Genomic DNA, 18,567 nt, shown 5'->3' with positions numbered 1-18,567 from the left:
GACACAGTCACTGATACCACAACCACTGTATAGGAACCACATTTCCCAAAATGATTTCATCCCATATACATTTTACTGGCTAGTATTTTCTTTTCTTCTCTTTAGTATCCTCTCTTTCTTCCCTTTCCTTTTCCTTTCTTCTACTCTTCCTTTCTTTCTTCTCTAGTTAAATGACATTGTTTTATATTTCACCATGATATTGTAAACTATATGTATTCCTAAGTTTTTTTTTTTTGGTGCAAATAGCAAAGTGACATGAAAGAACATTTTTTAAAAGGAAGAAAAAATTCTCAACTTTAATTGTTCAATCTTATTATACAAAAAACAATTGAACTTTTCAGTGTTCTCTTAAATAATATACTAGACCACTGGCTTTTCATAAGAGTAAATTCTGATATTGTCAGAGGAAAATTATAAAAGTTTAGAGTTGTTACAAAAACTATTTTACTTATTCTCCTTGGAAGAGGAATTTTCTTCGTTGAGAGTTTGGAAAGTAGTGGTATAGTTACTTCCTGGGAGTTTCTTAAATTGCATACACTATGAGAAAAATAAAAATAGTACACTAGAGATTCAACTAAAAATCTGTGTTAGACATACTTGTTTTTTTTTCCTTTTTGCAACCAATTTTAATTTCCTTTCTTATAATTTTTGAGGTGCCATACTTGGTAGTATCAAGTAAGAAATCCACATTTTAGCACAGATTTCAACTACTTGTAAAGAGAAAATTGGGAGGAATAAAAAGCACTTCAGTTACTATATGGTTGATGTGCATTTTAGAGAGAGTATGGTATAGATGATCAAATGAGTTACTTTAATATGAATTTCTCCCTGAAGCTACTCTCAATTCTAGCTATTTCAAATCTTATCTATTCTAAGGTAAATGTCTTACTTTTGCTACTATGTTATAGGTATAACATATTTCATTGTTATATGTAATTTTATTTTTAATACAGTTTTTCTTTAGATGATAGAAAGGTCCAAGAACATATAATATTCAAAAAGTACTTCAGGAAAGAATAAGAATCAGAATTTAGAAATTTTCCATCTCAAAAATCGCTATGAACTCAAATAAATGTAACGAGTGATTAACTAGAATTAGATTTAATTTGAATATTCTATACATAGGGAGAAATAACTGATGTGGTAACTAAGAATTCTCTACTGATAAAGTAACTCCCCAAGTATTACATAGATACAGACAAATTATCTTTAGTTAATACATTGGTATAGACTTTGTGGGCTCTCACATAATAACTAAAGCTTGGGATGGAAGATGTCAAGATCCCAGATTCTCATCTACTGAGAAATTTTTCAGGTTACCAACTTGAGGATTTGGGTAACATCTGTTGATTTCTGTGATATTTTTAATAATGGAACTTAGGAAAACAGGTTAAGTTCAGTCTTTCTTCTCCTGCCTATTTATGGTGGAATTCCTGTATGCTCGGTAAATATTCTAATTTAATTATTTTGTATCTGTTTCTCGTGATTTTAAAACCCTCAACATTTTTTTTTTTATTCTAAAGTATTGAATCAGGCATCAATAGGTTTTGAACTTATAGGCCTTGAATTTATTGTGCATTAATAAGTAATATTTAAGATAGATTTCAATATTTGGGCAGCCTCCGTACTAAAAATATTGCTTTATATTCAGGAAAACTTTTCAAAGACTTTCACCTTTTTCGTATGTAGTTAAAAGTACCATTGTTTGTTAGGAGGTTGATAAGAGGAACACAAAGTATTCTTTGGCATTTTTTTCCCTATCAGTTTCATTGCATTGTGTTTTAAACCATTATAGAATTTCCTCAACAAAGCTTAGAAAAAGAAATATGAGCTGTATAGGCCAAACCACTGAAGTTTTGGAAGAAAATGTTAACCAAGATAATGGATTTTTTACATGTTTAGATTGAACTGTCATCATTTTAACTGTATTCTTTTTTTTTTTTTTTACATTTTGCCTACTCTAAAGATATGTATGACATGTAGATAGTATTTTACAACTATGAGCTAAATAGTATACTAGGTAAATGACAAAGATTTGTGATTCCCAAAAGCAGGTGCTGTAAATATCATTGTAAAATATTTTAAACCTATTTTGAAATGCACTATAGCCCTATACTAAGCATTATTCTATAGATGGAATATATAAATAGCCATCAGCTATTTTCAAGAAAAATTAAGTATAAGTCTTTTGCATTTGTTCAAAATATGTATCCGTTGCCACAGGTAAAGATATGAGTAAAAAACATGCTAGCCCCATTCTTCAGAGCTCCCTTTTAATATGAAGAAAATGTTATACACATACAATGTTTAATTTTATAGATTTATTTATGTTTCACAGGTCATACACTATTTAATTTAGACAAAAAGTAGGAAAAGAATGATATTTTCTCAGACTAGGCATTCAAACATGAGAAGTTAACTTTGTTTTCTATAAAGGATTTTTGGAAAGTTAGGAGATACAGAAAAATAGAAAGCACATATAAGAAATACCCTTATACCCTTTAGAAATTAACATATATTCTTCCACTGTATATTTTAAAGATAGAAAATGTGATAAATAAAGCTAAATTTTTATTTAATCATTATCTACAGCCCCATCCTCTTCTACTCATCTCTGGAGACACTTTCAGGTGTTCATGCTAATTTTCCAATAATTTAAAAAAAATTGTTGCACACATATGTACATTGATAAATAATGTACAGCATTATTTTTATTGTAGTATAGTTTTTTGTTCGTTTGTTTGTTTGTTTTTGAGATGGAGTCTCAGTCTGTCACCCAGGCTGGAGTGCAGTGGCACAATCTCGGCTCACTGCACCCTCCGCCTCCTGGTTTCAAGCAATTCTTTTTGGCTCAGCCTCCCAAGTAGCAGGGACTATAGGCAAGCAACACCATGCCTGGCTAACTTTTGTGTTTTCAGTAGAGTCGAGGTTTCACCATGTTGGCTAGGGTGGTCTCGAACTCCTGACCTCACGTGATCCACTCACATCAACCTCCCAAAGTGTAGCCATTGGGTCCTGGACTTTTCTTTGCTGGGAGACTTTTTATTAGGGCTTCGTTCTTGTTACTTGCTATTGGTCTGTTCAGGTTTTGGATTTCTTCATGGTTCAGTCTTGGTAGACTGTATATGTCTAGGAATTTGTCTATTTGTTCTAGATTTTCCAGTTTATTGGCATATAGTTGGTGATAGTAGCCACTAACATTACTTTAAATTTATGCAGTATCTGTTGTAATATCTGCTTTTTCACCTCTGATTTTATTTGTCTTCTCTTTTTCTTGGTCTGGTTAAAGGTTTGTATATTTTGTTTTACTTTTTGAGAAACCAACTTTTTGTTTTATTGATTTTTTTCATATTTTATTCATTTTAATTTCATTTATTTCTGCTCTGATATTTACTATTTCTTTTCATCTACTAATTTTGGGTTTGGTTTGCTCTAGCTTTTCTAGTTCTTCAAGATGCATCATTCGGTTGTTTATCTGAAATGTTTCTTCTTTTTTGATGTAAGTGCTTTTAGGTATAAACTTCCCTCTTAGTATTGCTTTTGCTGTGTTCCATAGGTCTTGGTATGTTGTACTTCGATTATTTGTTTCAAGAAATTATTAAATTTTCTTCTTAATTTCTTGTTTCTTAATTTCTTCACTTGTCATTCAGGAATATACTGTGTAATTTCCATGTGCTTCTATAGTTTCCAAAGTTCCTCTTGTTATTGATTTCTACTTTAATTCCTTTGTGATCAGAGAAAATACTTGATACAATTTCAACTTTTTTGAAATTTTTAAGATTTGTTTTGTGGCCTAACATATGGTCTATTCTTGAGACTCATCCATATGCTAAGGAGAAGAATGTGTATTCTGCAGCTGTTTGATGAAGTGTTCTGTAAATATCTATTAGGTCCATTTGGTTTATAATGTAGATTAAGTCTGATGTTTCTTTGTTGATTTTCTATCTGGATGATCTGTCCATTGCTGAAAGTAGGGTATTGAGATCTCCAGCTATTATTGTATTGTCATACTGAAGTCTGACTTCCTCTTTAGTGCTAACAGTATTTGCTTTATATATCTGAGTACTCTGATGCTGGATATATAGGTATTTATAATTGTTATATCCTCTTGCTTAATTGGCCCCTTTATCATTATATAATGACCTTCTTTTTCTCTTTTTATATTTTTTGTCTCAAATTTTAAAAATATGATAGAAGTATAGCTACTCATATTCTTTTTTGGTTTCCACTTCATGGAATATCTTTTTCCATCCCTTTATTTTCAGTCGTGTGTGCATCTTTATAGGTGAAATGAGTTTCTTGTAGGTAGTGTATCATTGGGTCTTGTTTTTTAATCCATTCAGCTACTATGTATCTTTTGGTTGGAGAGTTTAGTCCATTTGTGTTCAGCATTATTATTCATAGACAAGTACTTGCTACTGCCATTTTGTTATTTATTTTCTGGTTGTTTTGTGGTCCTCTCTGTCTTTTATCCTTCCTGTTTTTCTTTGTGTAAAAGTGATTTTTCTGGTAGTAGTTTTTAATTTCATGCTTGGTGTGTGTGTGTGTGTATCTGTTGTAGGTTTTATGATTTCAGGTTACCATGAGGTTTGCAAATAATGCTTTTTTTTTTGAGACGGAGTCTCGCTCTGTCACCCAGGCTGGAGTGCAGTGGCGCCATCTCCACTCGCTGCAAGCTCCACCCCCCGGGTTCACGCCATTCTCCTGCCTCAGCCTCCCGTGTTGCTGGGACTACAGGTGCCCGCCACCGTGCCCGGCTAATTTTTTGTATTTTTAGTAGAAACGGGGTTTCACAGTGTTAGCCAGGATGGTCTCGATCTCCTGACCTCGTTATCTGCCTGTCTCGGCCTCCCAAAGTGCTGGGATTACAGGTGTGAGCCACCGCGCCCGGCATTGCAAATAATGCTTTATAACCAATTATTTTAAACTGATGACAACTAAACTCTGATTACAAAAACAATAGACAAGCAAAGAGAAATCTAATATACGCTCTCCATTTTAACTTGATCCAATCTCCCACTTTTAAAGTTTTTGTTGTTTCTGTTTATATCTTTTTTTGTTTACACATCACAATTACACTGTTATTCTGTATTTGTGTATGTACATACTATTACCAGTGAGTTTTTTTTACCCTCAGATGATTTCTTACTGCTTATCTACATCGTTTTCTTTCAAGTTATAGAACTCCCTTTAGCATTTCTTGTAGGACAGGTCTAGTGTTGGCAAAATTCTCAGCTTTTGTTTGTCTGGGAAAGTCTTTATTTCATCTTAGTGTTTTAAGGGTATTTTTGCTGTAGGATAAATGTTTTTTTCTTTAGCACTTTGAATATGTCATGTCACTGTCTCCTGGCCTGTAAGGTTTCCACTGAGAAGTCTGCTGTATTAGAGCTCTTTTATATGTTATTTGTTTTCTTTTTCTGCTCTTAGAATCCTTGCTTTATCCCTGACCTTTGGGATTTTGATTATTAAATGCCTTGAGGTAGTCTTCTTTGGGTTAAATCTCTTATTTGGTTTAATTCTATGACCCTCTGATACCTGAATATTAGTATCTTTCTCTAGGTTAGGAAAGTTCTCTGTTATTTCTTTGAGTAAACTTTCTATCCTGATTTCTCCCTCTCCCTCTTATTTAAGGCAATAACTCTTACATTTGCTCTTTTGGGTGCTATTTTCTAGATCCTATAGGCAAGTTTTATTCTTTTTTTTCTTTTATTCTCCCCTGTGTGTTTTTAAATAGCCCATTCCTAAGCTCACTAGTCTTTCTTCTCCTTGATCAAGTCTGCTGTTGAGAGACTCTGATGCATTTTTCAGTTTGTCAGTTGAATCGTTCAGCTCCAAAATATCTGATTGGTTTTTAAAAATTATTTCAATCTTTTTGTTAAATATCTCTGATAGGATTCTGATTTTTTTCTGTGTTTTCTTGGTTCATTGAGCTTCCCCAAAACAGCGATTTTGAATTCTCTGTCTGAAAGGTCACATCTCTCTGTCACCCTGGGATTAGCTACGAGTGCCTTATTTAGTTCATTTATTGAGGTCATGTTTTCCTGAGTGTTTTTGATGCTTGTGGATGTTTGCTGGTGTCTGGGCATGAAAGTGTTAGTTATTTATCCTAATCTTTGGATTCTGGGCTTTTTTGTACTCTTCCTTCTTGAGAAGGCTTTCTAGATATTCAAAGGAATTGAGTGTTGTGACCTAAGTCTTGGGTCACTGCAGCCACGTCTCCACTAGGGGATACCCTAATCCCAGTAACACTGTGATTCTTGCAGACTTGTACTGCCTTGGTGGGCTTAGGTAAGATCCAGGAGAATTCCCTGGATTGCCAGACAGAGACTCTCATTCTCTTCCTTCACTTTGCCCCAAACAAAAGGAGTCTCTCCTTCCATGCTGGGCTGCTTGGAGTTAAGAGAGAGGTGACTCAGTCACTTCGATGTCCACCACTGCTGAGGCTGTGCTAGGTCACCCCTGAAGCTAGCAGCATAGTGGTTATTGCCCAAGGCCTGTGGCAACCAGTGCCTGGCTACCACTGATGTTTATTTGAGGTCCAAGGACTCTTTAGTCAGCAGGTAGTGAATCGTGCCAGAACTGGGTTCTTCTGATGAAAACAATGTATTTTTTCTCCTTACATATTAAAATCTGTATTGCAAAAGTGAACATCAAGGGATAGAAATAGGGTAAGGCAGACTATATTGACTTACTCTTCCAGTTTGAATGATCAGAATTTTGACTTAAAGGTGTTACTCATAATTTAATTGAAACATATGAAAATGAGTCCCAAATCTTAAGACTAATAAGATGTAAATGCTCTCTTTTTTGTTCCAATAATATTACTTAAGTGTATTATGCCGTGGATACCTCTTTCTAGTAACATATGTGTCATCCTAAAGACAAACTACCAGAATCCATATTATCAAAGAAAATGTGGCCATTATCCATAGCACACTTTTTGGAAAGTCTGTTGAATGTTTTATATTAGGCACTAACTATGTATGAAACTTCAGCTGACAGATTTTGCTATGGTTTGAATATGTCCTCCGAGTTTTATGTGTTGGAAACTTAATCCCTAAATTCTTATGTTGATTAGAGATAGGGTAATTCGGATTACAAAAGGTCATCAGCAGGGTCCCCATGATGGAACTGGTAGCTTTATAATGGAGGAAGAGAAACCTGAGCTGACTGGCACACTCTTGCTCTTTCACCATGTAGTGCCCTCTGCCATCTCATGACCTGGCAATAAGGCCTTCACCAGATGCTGTAACCATGCTCTTAGACTTCCTAACCTCCCAAACCATGAGCTAAATAAAACTCTATTCTTATAAATTGGCTAGTTTGTGGTATTCTGTTATAGAAATAGACAACAAACTAAGACAGATATCACATGAAATTTTTGTGGAGTTATACATTCTGTATAGCATATGTTCTAAAAAGCTCTCTCCTGAAATAATGTCTCTAGAGAAAACAGAATAATCTTTATCATTCATTTATGTATGAATGGATGAGTTATTTTATTGATTATCTCTCAGTATTTGTTTAAATAACAAAATTGATTTCAAGAGTTGTATTATTGCTACAGACTGAATTGTGTTCCTCCAAAATTCATATGTTGAAACCCTAACTCCTGGTATGATGGTGTTGGGAGACGGGGCCTTTGGGAGGTAGTTAGATTTAAAGGAGGTCATGTGGGCCCTCATCATGTGATTAGTGTCCTAATAATAATAATAATAAGAGAAACCAGATTCCACTCTCTCTTCCATAATAGGACACAACAAGACACCTGGCATCTGCAAGCCAGGAAGTGATCTGCCGCTAGAACCTGACTATAGTGACACCCTAGTCTTAGATGGCTAGCCCTTTAGAACTGTGAGAAAGTAAATTTCTGTTCTTTTAGCCACCCAGTCTGGTGGTTTGTTTTGACAGCCTGAGCAAACTAATATAGATTTTGGTGCAAGAATGAGGTGCTGCAGTAACACATCAAATGTGGAAGTGGCTTTGGAATTGGGTAATAGCTAGAAGATTTTTGAGGTGCTTGCTGGAAATATGTATGTTAAGGGTGAGTCTAGTGAGGTCTCATATGGAAATGAGGAACACACTACTGGAAACTAGAGGAAAAGCAATCCTTATGATAAAATATTTGTTTTTAAAAAAACCTTGGATTAGCTGAATTGTGTTCTAGTGTTTTGTAGAAGATACAACTTGTGAGTGATGAAATTGGTTGAAATTTCTAAGCAAGCATTACAGGAATGCCTTGATTTCTCCTGATTGCTTGGTTAAATGTAAAGGAGAGAGATAAATTGAATAGAAATTGTTAAGCATGAGTATACCACAACTTGGAAGATATGGACATTTTTCAGCCTACTGATAGTGCAAATAATGAGAAAGGTTGTTTTGAAGAGAACATTAAGAGTGTGACTGTATAATCATTTGATGAGGAGATTTGTGTGAATGTGAACCAGGGACCTAATCCTTCTCAACAGAAATCAGGAACAGAGATTGGATTATGCCAGGAGCAACCAGCTGGGTCTAAAGGAAATGAAGAAATAGACAATGAAGGAAAACTGTCAAACTTCTTGGATTTTCAGGATGGGCCAATAGATCTATTTAACTATAAACCTGCATAATCCTTCAAGAAAAGAGAAGGACCCCAAAAGCAATTCACATACTGCCATATTGCCACTCTCATCATGGGCCCAGAGTGCAAAGACTCAGGGATTAGGGCTACCTCCACATTGGTTTTAAAGAGAAAGAAACTATATAACTTCCAAATTGTAGTGATAAATAGAATTTTTAAAAGTGTATAAAGTAGAGTAATCTCCGTTAATCTAAAACTATTTACTGTTTCTGTCTTATTTCGATATTCTTCCTACATTTTACATATTGTTATCTGAAAGAGCTAAAGTTCAAAATTTTTGTCATGTTATATTTATATCCATGTATACATGTATATAATATATATACATTTTATATATGTAATAATTTTATTTGAGTGATTAGAATCTTTTTTTTCATGAACTCTTGTTCTTTTCTTGGACATTAATTTCTTCTTTTATATCTTTAATCATTTTAAACAAGCTTATATATTCTTTCAAGTCACATGTTCTTGAGGTTCTAATCTTCCAATTTATTTTTTCTGCTCACTCTCCGCCGGGATGGGATGTTTCTACATGTGTTTACAATTTTGATTTGCAGCTCAGCTTTAGTGGATGTGTTTTTCTCTGTGGTAATTCCTTGAACCTTGTCTTTGGGGAGCATTCATCCAGACTGTTTTCTGTTTGCTTTTGCTACCTACGACTACTTAATATTTATATTAGTTCTCAGGGTAGTAAGATTCCTGACCTACACTGAAAAATTCAGATTTCAATCCACAAGAAGTAAAGTCACAGACATAAACATTACCAGTAGAGATAACTGAGAATTTTTGTACTCCGTCCTGGTCCCAATAAGAGACGTATTTCTTTATTACCTTTCTATCCTAGCAATATTTTTTAGTCTACCCTTGAACTGGAGTTGCAGCACTCCAGAGGATTCTCAAATTTGGCCTCTCTAAGCCCAAGGTCAAAGTTTCAGCTCCTGCTCCCACAATTCCTGAAGTTGCTGGCCCGGGTGATTTCCATGCAGCAGGTGCTACCAAACATCAAGTCACATGCTCCCTGCTCTCCATAGGTGACTATGATCCCAGCCCTTGAGTCACTTCTTTTTTTTTTTTTTTTTTTTTTAGATTTTTCAGCAATACCTCAAAAAGAATACTTGATATCGTATATTTTCTATGTGATACAGAGGGTTTTCAGGTTATATTGTCTTCCAGGCTGCCAATCTTTAGATAGTTTTAAAAATTTTAACTGTATTTCCTATCAAATATGATATCACAGATTGAACAAAATATTTAAAATTTCATGAGTAAAGAGTACAGTGGGTGTATTATAGCCTATAAATCTCACATGAACTTTCAGTGGCTGTTTTCTTTTCTTTCTAAATTAATTACTAGAAGAACAAAGACAAATCATACTAATACATATAGGCATAACAGTTCAATACTATTCCAATTCCTTTTCCCACTTAATATTTTCTTTACTTCATGAATCTGTGTATTTGGAGGCTAATGCAATTAAAACTACCAACATTTAAGGATTGATCATTGAGAATATTATTGCCCTTAGTTGGAGTAAGCCAGTGTTGGGGCTCTCAATGGTGGAAGTATCACATCTGTACCATAGTAGTCATCTTTCCTCTTGTCTCAGATTTCCAAATTTGGCTGCGTAGTAACCCCTTAAGATCATTATTTCATTCATCAAGCATTGATTGGGTATCTTCTGTGTGCTAGGGTCCATGAAGGATATTGGGAACACAACAGTGAACTAGACACAGGTATGGTTTTACTCTCATGGAGCTTATTTGTTGTAAGAGACAGAATATAATAACCATGCAATAGAATAAGTAAAATAATTAAAGATTACAGAGAGTGCATTGTAATTAAGTATAAAGGAGAGAAAGGTTGGCTTTAGATCAACCTTGGTCAAGGAATGGCATTTCTGAGAAGGTAACATTGACACCAAGGCCCAAAGCCTAATAACAAAATTAGCAGAATCACTTTCAGATTTATTAGGAGTCCTCTCGCACTTTTCAGCCTCATGAGTACACTGCCCTGCAGTACAGAAGAAGGATAATAAATATTAATGGGGAAAAGTTACTCTAGACAGATTATGATAATAATAATAGTGAGAATAGCTAACCTTTATGTGCTTACTACACACAGGGCATCTTCTAAGCACTTTATGTGCATTCATTCATTTAATTTTCACAACATCCCTGTGAGATGAGATACTGTTTTTATCTCCATTTTACAGAAATTAACTATACAAGTTCGTATGCCTACTGAATGACTCAGCTACTGATGCCTTCTCAAAAGTTTATTTTGATTTGTTGTATTTATTTTTTGAAAAAGCTGATTTTATTTTTCAGTAATAAGATTAGGTTATATTTGCACAGTGGAAGCTTTTGCAAACTTGGTTTTTTTCTTATTTGATCTTCATAACCTGTGATGTAATTATTCTCATTCAAAAAATATTTCAGTTGAAATCCAGAGAGTTTAGTTGTCCATGTTTATTTCACTAGTATGTTTTAGATCTTTTGCTCAAATTCTGGTGTTCTGACTCTATTATCCCTTCTTTGCTATGCAATGTTTCAAATAAATGCATTCTCAAGGTCACAATAATACACAATTATAGGAAGGAAAGTTATTTTAGTGTTCTAAAATCAGAATAGCATATATATTAAATGATTAAAAACTTTAGTCATTGGGTGATCTTTGTTATTTACTTTTTTAAAAAAACATACTCATTTATTAATTTATTCCAGCTCATTCCTTGAAAGATTTGAGGCAGTTAGTGTCTATTATCATGAGTTATTTTTATAGATCCTTTGAAAATACAGAAATGCTCTAGAAATATCATCAGATATTACATATTTGGCTTTGTATATTTATATAGATGTTTTAAGTAAAAATACCACTTTATAGTAATAATTAAAAACAAATCTGCTTAAAACTCATTATCTGAGCCAACTGTGGAAGTAGTCAATAAAAATATACATAAGCAGATTCATAGTAGCAACACCTTATTTATCTGAGCTTGTCTTTTCTCAACAATGCTAATACATAAGACTTCTCAGCTATAACAGAAGTTCCTGGAGACTTCTTAGCTAGAAGTTCCCTATGATAGTTTCAAGAATTGTTAACGGAAGCTATTGTAGATTGTGGCAACAGTTATATGGCTATGTTCACTACGGCTGTGATTGTTGCTTAACGTACACATGGGAACATTCTTTGATTAATCATCTTCAGAACAAGGGATATCATATGCTGGAATATATAAATAAAGTATTTGAGTATGTATTTATATTTCATATCAAATTAAATTTAAGGCACTTAGAAATATCGTGACATTTTTATGACGCTTTAAATTTGCAAAGCATTTCATGTACTTTCACAATTTGAGAAATACAGAATATCCGTGAGTTAACTGGATAAGAATTATTATCCTGTTTTTATATAGAAAGAAAAGAGACTGCATGAGTAAATGACTTATCCATGGGTCGTGGTTAGTAAGTGGTAGGTGTAAAACTTGAACCTTGTGTTCTGACTATAGAGTCATCTGTCTCTAATCATCCTGCACAGATTTTTAACAAAATAAAAATACTGACATATTTTACATTTTACCACTTATAGTAGAATTTTTTCAAAATTATATTAAAAATATAATAATTTGACCCAAAAATTTTAGATTCACATATAGTTATGGTTAGCCAAGCAAAAGAATTTTAATGCTCTTACTAGTTTCATTTGAATGGACATTTAATATTTGGCAAAAAACTTCAACTTCAGAATATGGCTTCTGTGATTTCCATAGCTAAACACTGTGAACATGTATTCTGAAAACTGACCATATCGTGTTTGAATTGATTGTTCATCTATCTGAAGAAAGTATGAAGTTATTGACATCCGTATTTGTATATTTAATCTTTATTTTCTAGTCTAATTCTATAACTTTTAAATATACCTAATGTAAAATAAATGATCTCTTCTCATCAGATGTGTGATTTTATACATCTCCTAAAATTCTCCCTAGACTGTTTCTGAGAATTGTATTCCTATTCCAGTCTGTGTTACCATAGCTGACTTAGGATTTTCTATAATAAACTACTCTTTTCAATTGTCACCCATTAGTAATTAATACCACTAATATTACCAAAATTACCTATCTTTTAAATCATACTGTTTGAAAACTCTCTAGTATTCTGTCACACTCTTTATTTACCCATTTTATAATTATTGATACATAATAGTTGTTCATATTTATGGGGTACATGTGATATTTTCTTACATGCATACAATGTGAATTGTATGCATTGTGTGGATAATTGTAATATCCATTATCTCAAAAATTTATTTCTTTGTGTTGAGTACATTCCAGATCTTCTCTCACAGCTATTTTGAAGCATACAATACATTATTGCTAACTGTAGTTGCCCTACTATACTATTGAACACTAGAACTTATTCCTTCTACCTAACCGTATTTTTGTACACATTAACCAAGTTCTCTTCACCCCGACTCCTGCCACCCTTTGTGGCCTCTGGTAACCACCATTGTACTTACTGCCTTCGTGTGATCAATTTTATTTAGCACCTGCATGTGAGTGAGAATGTGTGATATTTGTATTTCTGTGCCTGGCTTATTTTATTTATCATAATGTCCTTCAGTTACTCCCATCTTGTTGGAAATGACAGGATTTTATTCCCTTTTCATGGCTAAATAGTATTCTATTGTGTATATATATCACATTTTCTTTATCCATTCATCTGTTGTTGGATAACTAGATTGATTCTGTATCTTGACTGTTATGAATGATGTTGCAGTAAACATGGGAATGGAGATATTTCTTTGACATACTAATATCATTTCCTTTAGCTGTATACCCAGTAATGGGATTCTTGGATCATATGGTAGTTCTGTTTCTAGTTTTTTTGCAGAAACTCCATACTGTTTTCCATAGTGGCTGTACTAATTTGCATTCCCATCAATAGTGTATGAAAATTCCCTTTTCTCTACTTCCTCACCAGCATCTGTTAATTTTTGTCTTTTTGATAATAGCCATTTTGACTGGAGTGAGATGGTACCTTATTGTGGTTTTGATTTGCATATCACTGATGATTAATGACATTGACCATTTTTTCTTATACCTTTTGGCCATTTATGTCTTTTTTTTAGAGAAACGTCTGTTCAAATCTTTTGTCCATTTTTAATTGGAATTTTTTTTTGCTGCTGTTTTGAGTTCTTTGTGTATTATTGTTATTAATCCCTTTATAGACAACTTTGCAAGTTTTTTTTCTCGTTATTTAGGTTGTCTCTTTGTTGATTGTTTCCATTTTTGTGCAGAAGCATTTTAGCTTGATATAATCCCATTTGTCTATTTTTGCTTTTGTTACCTGTGCTTTTGAGATCTTACTCAAAAAATATTGGCCCAAACCAATGCCTTGAAGTATTTTTTCTCAATGTTTCTTCCTAGTAGTTTCACAGTTGTGGACTTCTTATTAAAGTCTTTAATCCATTTTGATTTATTTACCTATTCCTGAGACTTCAGTGAGCTATTAATTAACAGTCCTAGGAACATTGTTTAATGTGTAGAAGATTAAGATCTGTACCCAGATATATCACTTACTAGGTGTAACACCTGAAGGAAGCAACATGTTTTCTAAGTGATTAATTCCTTATCTGTAAAAAGATAAGAGATCAAACAAATGTATTTCATAGGAAAACTAGGAAGCATCTTATTGAAGCACTTCTTTGCATGCTTAGGGATACTGATAACTCTTCTGCAAAAGTATTCCTCTACACTTCTCTACATAAAGCAAATAGTAGAATTGCAGCCTTTTTGTTTTCCATATTAAATCATTAGTTTTAAGGTAAATTTATTTTCATCCTTATGATGATCTTTTATCAATGTGAGAGGCCCAGTACCTTGAAACATGAATGAAATGAAGTAAATCCAAACCTGGAGAAATTGGGGGAAATAGCAGACCACTAGAGACAAAAAGTAAAATTTAACAAGGCACCAAAACAAAAAACAAAAAACAGAAAACCTTCAATAGAATGAATGAATGACAGCTTAAATTATCAGCCAACATGCTAAAAAATATTTGTAATGCACAAGAAATTACAAGTGGCCTGATACTTGAAAACCATAGAGAGTGTTTAGAAGTGAAATCATACAATAAGTAAAATTAAAAGTTCACTGACTGTAATTACATACAGGGGAAGAGCTTCAGAATTAGTTAACTGGATGAGGGAATTACTTGACTAGATGATAGATAGAATAATTTATTCAGAATATGGCATAGAGACAAATGAAAAACACAGAAGATATATGCGTTATGAAGGTAAAAAGAGGGTCTATCATTAATTAGGATTCCTGAAGGATGGGAGATTAAATGGTGAAAATTGTTTTTTCAAGAGATGTTAGAATGGCAACTGACTTCTCAAAAGCAATAGTAGAAACTGTAAGACAGTTGAATAGATCTTCAGTGTGTGCTGAAATAAAATGCATCAGTATAAATTCTATTCTCTGTTAAAATATTTCTTAAGATGAGGATCTGCCCAAGTGTGGTGGCTCATGCCTGTAATCTCAGCACTTTGGGAGGCCGAGGTGGGCAGATCACCTAAGGTCATGAGTTCGAGACCAGCCTGGCCAACATAGTGAAACCCTGTGTCTACTAAAAATACAAACAATTAGCTGGGCATGGTGGCATGTGCCTGTAATCCTAGCTACTCAGGAGGCTGAGGCAGGAGAATCGCTTGGGCCTGGGAGGCAGAGGTTGCAGTGAGTGAGCTGAGATCAGGCCACTGCACTGCAGCTTGGGTGACAGAGCAAGACTCTGTCTCAAAAAAAAAAAAAAAAGATTAGGATCAGAAAAAAAATATCTAACCTCCAAATCTAATATTATTCTCCACTAAATTCCTCTTTAAAGGAAACTCTTTGATTAGAGTAAAAATGATCTGAGATATAATAAAATTAAAGAGTAAAAAAAGTGATAAATAGCTTGACTTATAACTGTCTTTAAGGTTAAGCTTTAAGTATGATGCTTACTATACATTTTGATAGATAACATATCAAGTTAAGAAAGTTTTCTTTTATTTTTAGCTTTCTTTTTTTTTGAGATGCAGTCTTGCTCTGTTTTCCAAGCTGGAGTACAATGACACAATCTTGGCTCACTGCAACCTCCACCTCCCGGGTTCAAGCGATTCTCCAGCCTCAGCCTCCTGAGTAGCTGGGATTGCAGGCATCTGCCACCCTGTCTGGCTAATTTTTGTATTTTTTAGTAGAGACAGGGGTTCACCATGTTGGCCAGGCTGGTCTCGAACTCCTGTCCTCAGGTGATCCACCCACCTCAGCCTCCCAAAGTGCTGGGATTACAGGCGTGAGCCACCATGCCCAGCCCTATTTTTAGCTTTCTAAGAGTTTGCAGTGGTTTTGTTTGTTTCTTTTTTTTTGTTTTTGTTGTTGTTGTTGAGACAGGGTCTTGCTCTGTTGCCCAGGCTGGAGTGCAGTGATGTGATCATGGCTCACTGTAACCTCAAACTGCTGGGTGTGTGTCACCATGCCCAAATGTTTAAAAAATTTTTTTGTAGAGATGGGATCTCACTTTGTTGCTCAGGCTTGTCTTGAACACATGACCTCAAGCAGTCCTCTCACCTTGGCCTCCCAAAGTTCTGGGGTTATAGGCATGAACTACCATGCCCAGCCAGTAAGAGTTTTTAATTAAGAAAAATTGTTTAGTTAAATAACTTTTTGAAATTTATGGAGATGATACTAAGAGTTTTCCCCAATTTACTCTGTTGATATAGTGAATTACATTAATAGGTTTCCTTATGCTGATCTATTCTTATATTCTGGAGGTAAACTCTACTTAATGATATTGTTCTCTTATTAGATTATATAACTGCACGATCTGTAATGATATTCCCTGTTTCATTTCTGACAAGAGGGTTTGTCTTCTCTCTTTTTATTTTTCTTATTCTTGATAGAGACAACAATTTTATTGATTTTTCAAGAGCCAGCTTTTTGTTTCATTGATTTTCTTTGTTTTTCTGTTGTCAGTTTTATTTATTTCTTTTCTTATCTTTATTAGTTCCTTTTTTTTGCTTGCTTTGGGTTTATTTTGCTCTTTTTTTTTTGTTGTTGTTGTTGTTGTTGAGACGGAGTCTCGCTCTGTCGCCCAGGCTGGAGTGCAGTGGCCGGATCTCAGCTCACTACAAGCTCCGCCTCCCGGGTTTACGCCATTCTCCTGCCTCAGCCTCCCGAGTAGCTGGGACTACAGGCGCCCGCCACCTCGCCCGGCTAGTTTTTTGTATTTTTAGTAGAGACGGGGTTTCACCGTGTTAGCCAGGATGGTCTCGATCTCCTGACCTCGTGATCCGCCCGTCTCGGCCTCCCAAAGTGCTGGGATTACAGGCTTGAGCCACCGCGCCCGGCTATTTTGCTCTTTTTCTAACTGCTTGCTATAAGATCTTAGAATTCTCTTTTCTGATATAACTGTTTAGTGCTATAAATTTCCCTTCTATCACTGCTTTAGCTGCATCCCATATTCTTTTGATATACTATATTTTGCATTTCATTATGTTATTGCTTTTTAAATTTTCTCTGAATCTGCCTCTTTGACGTGTGTATTATTTAAAAATATATTGTTTAATTTATGAGTGTTTACAGATTTTCCTATTCCTTTTTTGTTACCAAATTTTTATTGTATTCCATTATGACCAGAGGCTAGTCTATGTATATTTCCAAATTTGTTGAGGTTGGTTTTATGGTCTAGATATGGTCTATCTTGTTGAATATTTCATGGGAACTTGAACGAAATTACAATTTCAGCTGCTGTTGAATAGAGTGTTCTATAGTATTTGCTAACAATGAAGTACTTTTAATTAAGGTATGTACTTTTTTTTAGGTGTAGTGGTATAGCACACTTAATAGATTGTCTATGAAGTCTCTCTTCATTCCTGAAGGATATAGAATTTGCAGACAACAGTTCTTTAACAAAAAAAAAAAAAGTTGTTGTGTTGTTTTGAAAAACAATTGTGCCACTTTTCTTTTGGCCTCCATAGTTTCAGTTAAGAAATCTACTGTCATTCAATTTAGCATATCCCTATAAGTGATGCCTTATTTCTGTCTGGCTACTTTCAATATTTTTTTGTCTTTAGTTATTAAAAGTTGACTTTTAAAAGTAGTCCATTACTTAAAGTTTGATTTCTCCAAAAACAAGTTATTAAGAATGTATTCTATATTGCAGAGGTAATATTTTTTCTTCCTGACTGTATGAGACTGGAGAAACTGTCTGAATAATTAATTACTCTGGGCTTATTTCTGCCCCACTTTGTCTCAGTTCTGGAGCTTAGTGCCTAGAGTTCTACTAGGAATAATCAGTGGGGTGGTTTTTTTTTTGGTTGGTGTTTGTTTCTAAGAGATATTTTTGGAAAGAGAGGCATTCATTCTGATTTCATCTGCTTTATAGTTTCTACAAAGCCCTTACTGTTCCAATAATGCTTTCTGGACTTGTGTTATTTTTATGAATTTGTTTTTATACTGCATTTGCATTCCAGTGGTATAACTATGCCTCCAAAAATGGTACCTTTTAAACTTTTAAGATAATGCACTGTCACAATGGCTGTTAAGACTATGATTAAAAAATGGTAGGAGGAGCATTTTGAAATATGAAGTGGAATTTGACCTTAGACTATGAAGGGTAGTGAGAGTACTTAAAGAGTGGCTCTTTTTTTTTTTTTTCTTTCTTTGAGACAGAGTTACACTCTTGTTGCCCAGGTTGGAGTGCAATGGCGCGATCTCAGCTCACTGCAACCTCTGCCCACCCTGGATTTAAGGGATTCTCCTGCCTCAGCCTCCTGAGTAACTGTGATTACAGGTGCATGCCAACAGGTCTGGCTAATTTTTGTATTTTTAGTAGAGACAGGGTTTCACCACATTGGCCAGGCTGGTCTCAAACTCCTGACCTCAGGTGATCCACCTG

The 18,567-nt window shown here is 34.4% G+C and overlaps 1 protein-coding gene across 3 annotated transcripts in view; it reads left to right on the top strand.

Annotated features, from left to right (window-relative positions):
• Positions 1-18,567, top strand: part of CNTLN (centlein, centrosomal protein) — a 389,383-nt gene that overhangs the window by 290,041 nt on the left and 80,775 nt on the right. The window lies entirely within an intron of this gene.

The sequence above is a fragment of the Colobus angolensis genome, unplaced genomic scaffold, assembly GCF_000951035.1.
Source record: "Colobus angolensis palliatus isolate OR3802 unplaced genomic scaffold, Cang.pa_1.0 Scaffold86, whole genome shotgun sequence".
Lineage (NCBI taxonomy): Eukaryota > Metazoa > Chordata > Mammalia > Primates > Cercopithecidae > Colobus > Colobus angolensis.
The sequence above is the reverse complement of the archived record's forward strand: the minus strand, read 5'-3'. Positions and strand labels throughout refer to the sequence as shown.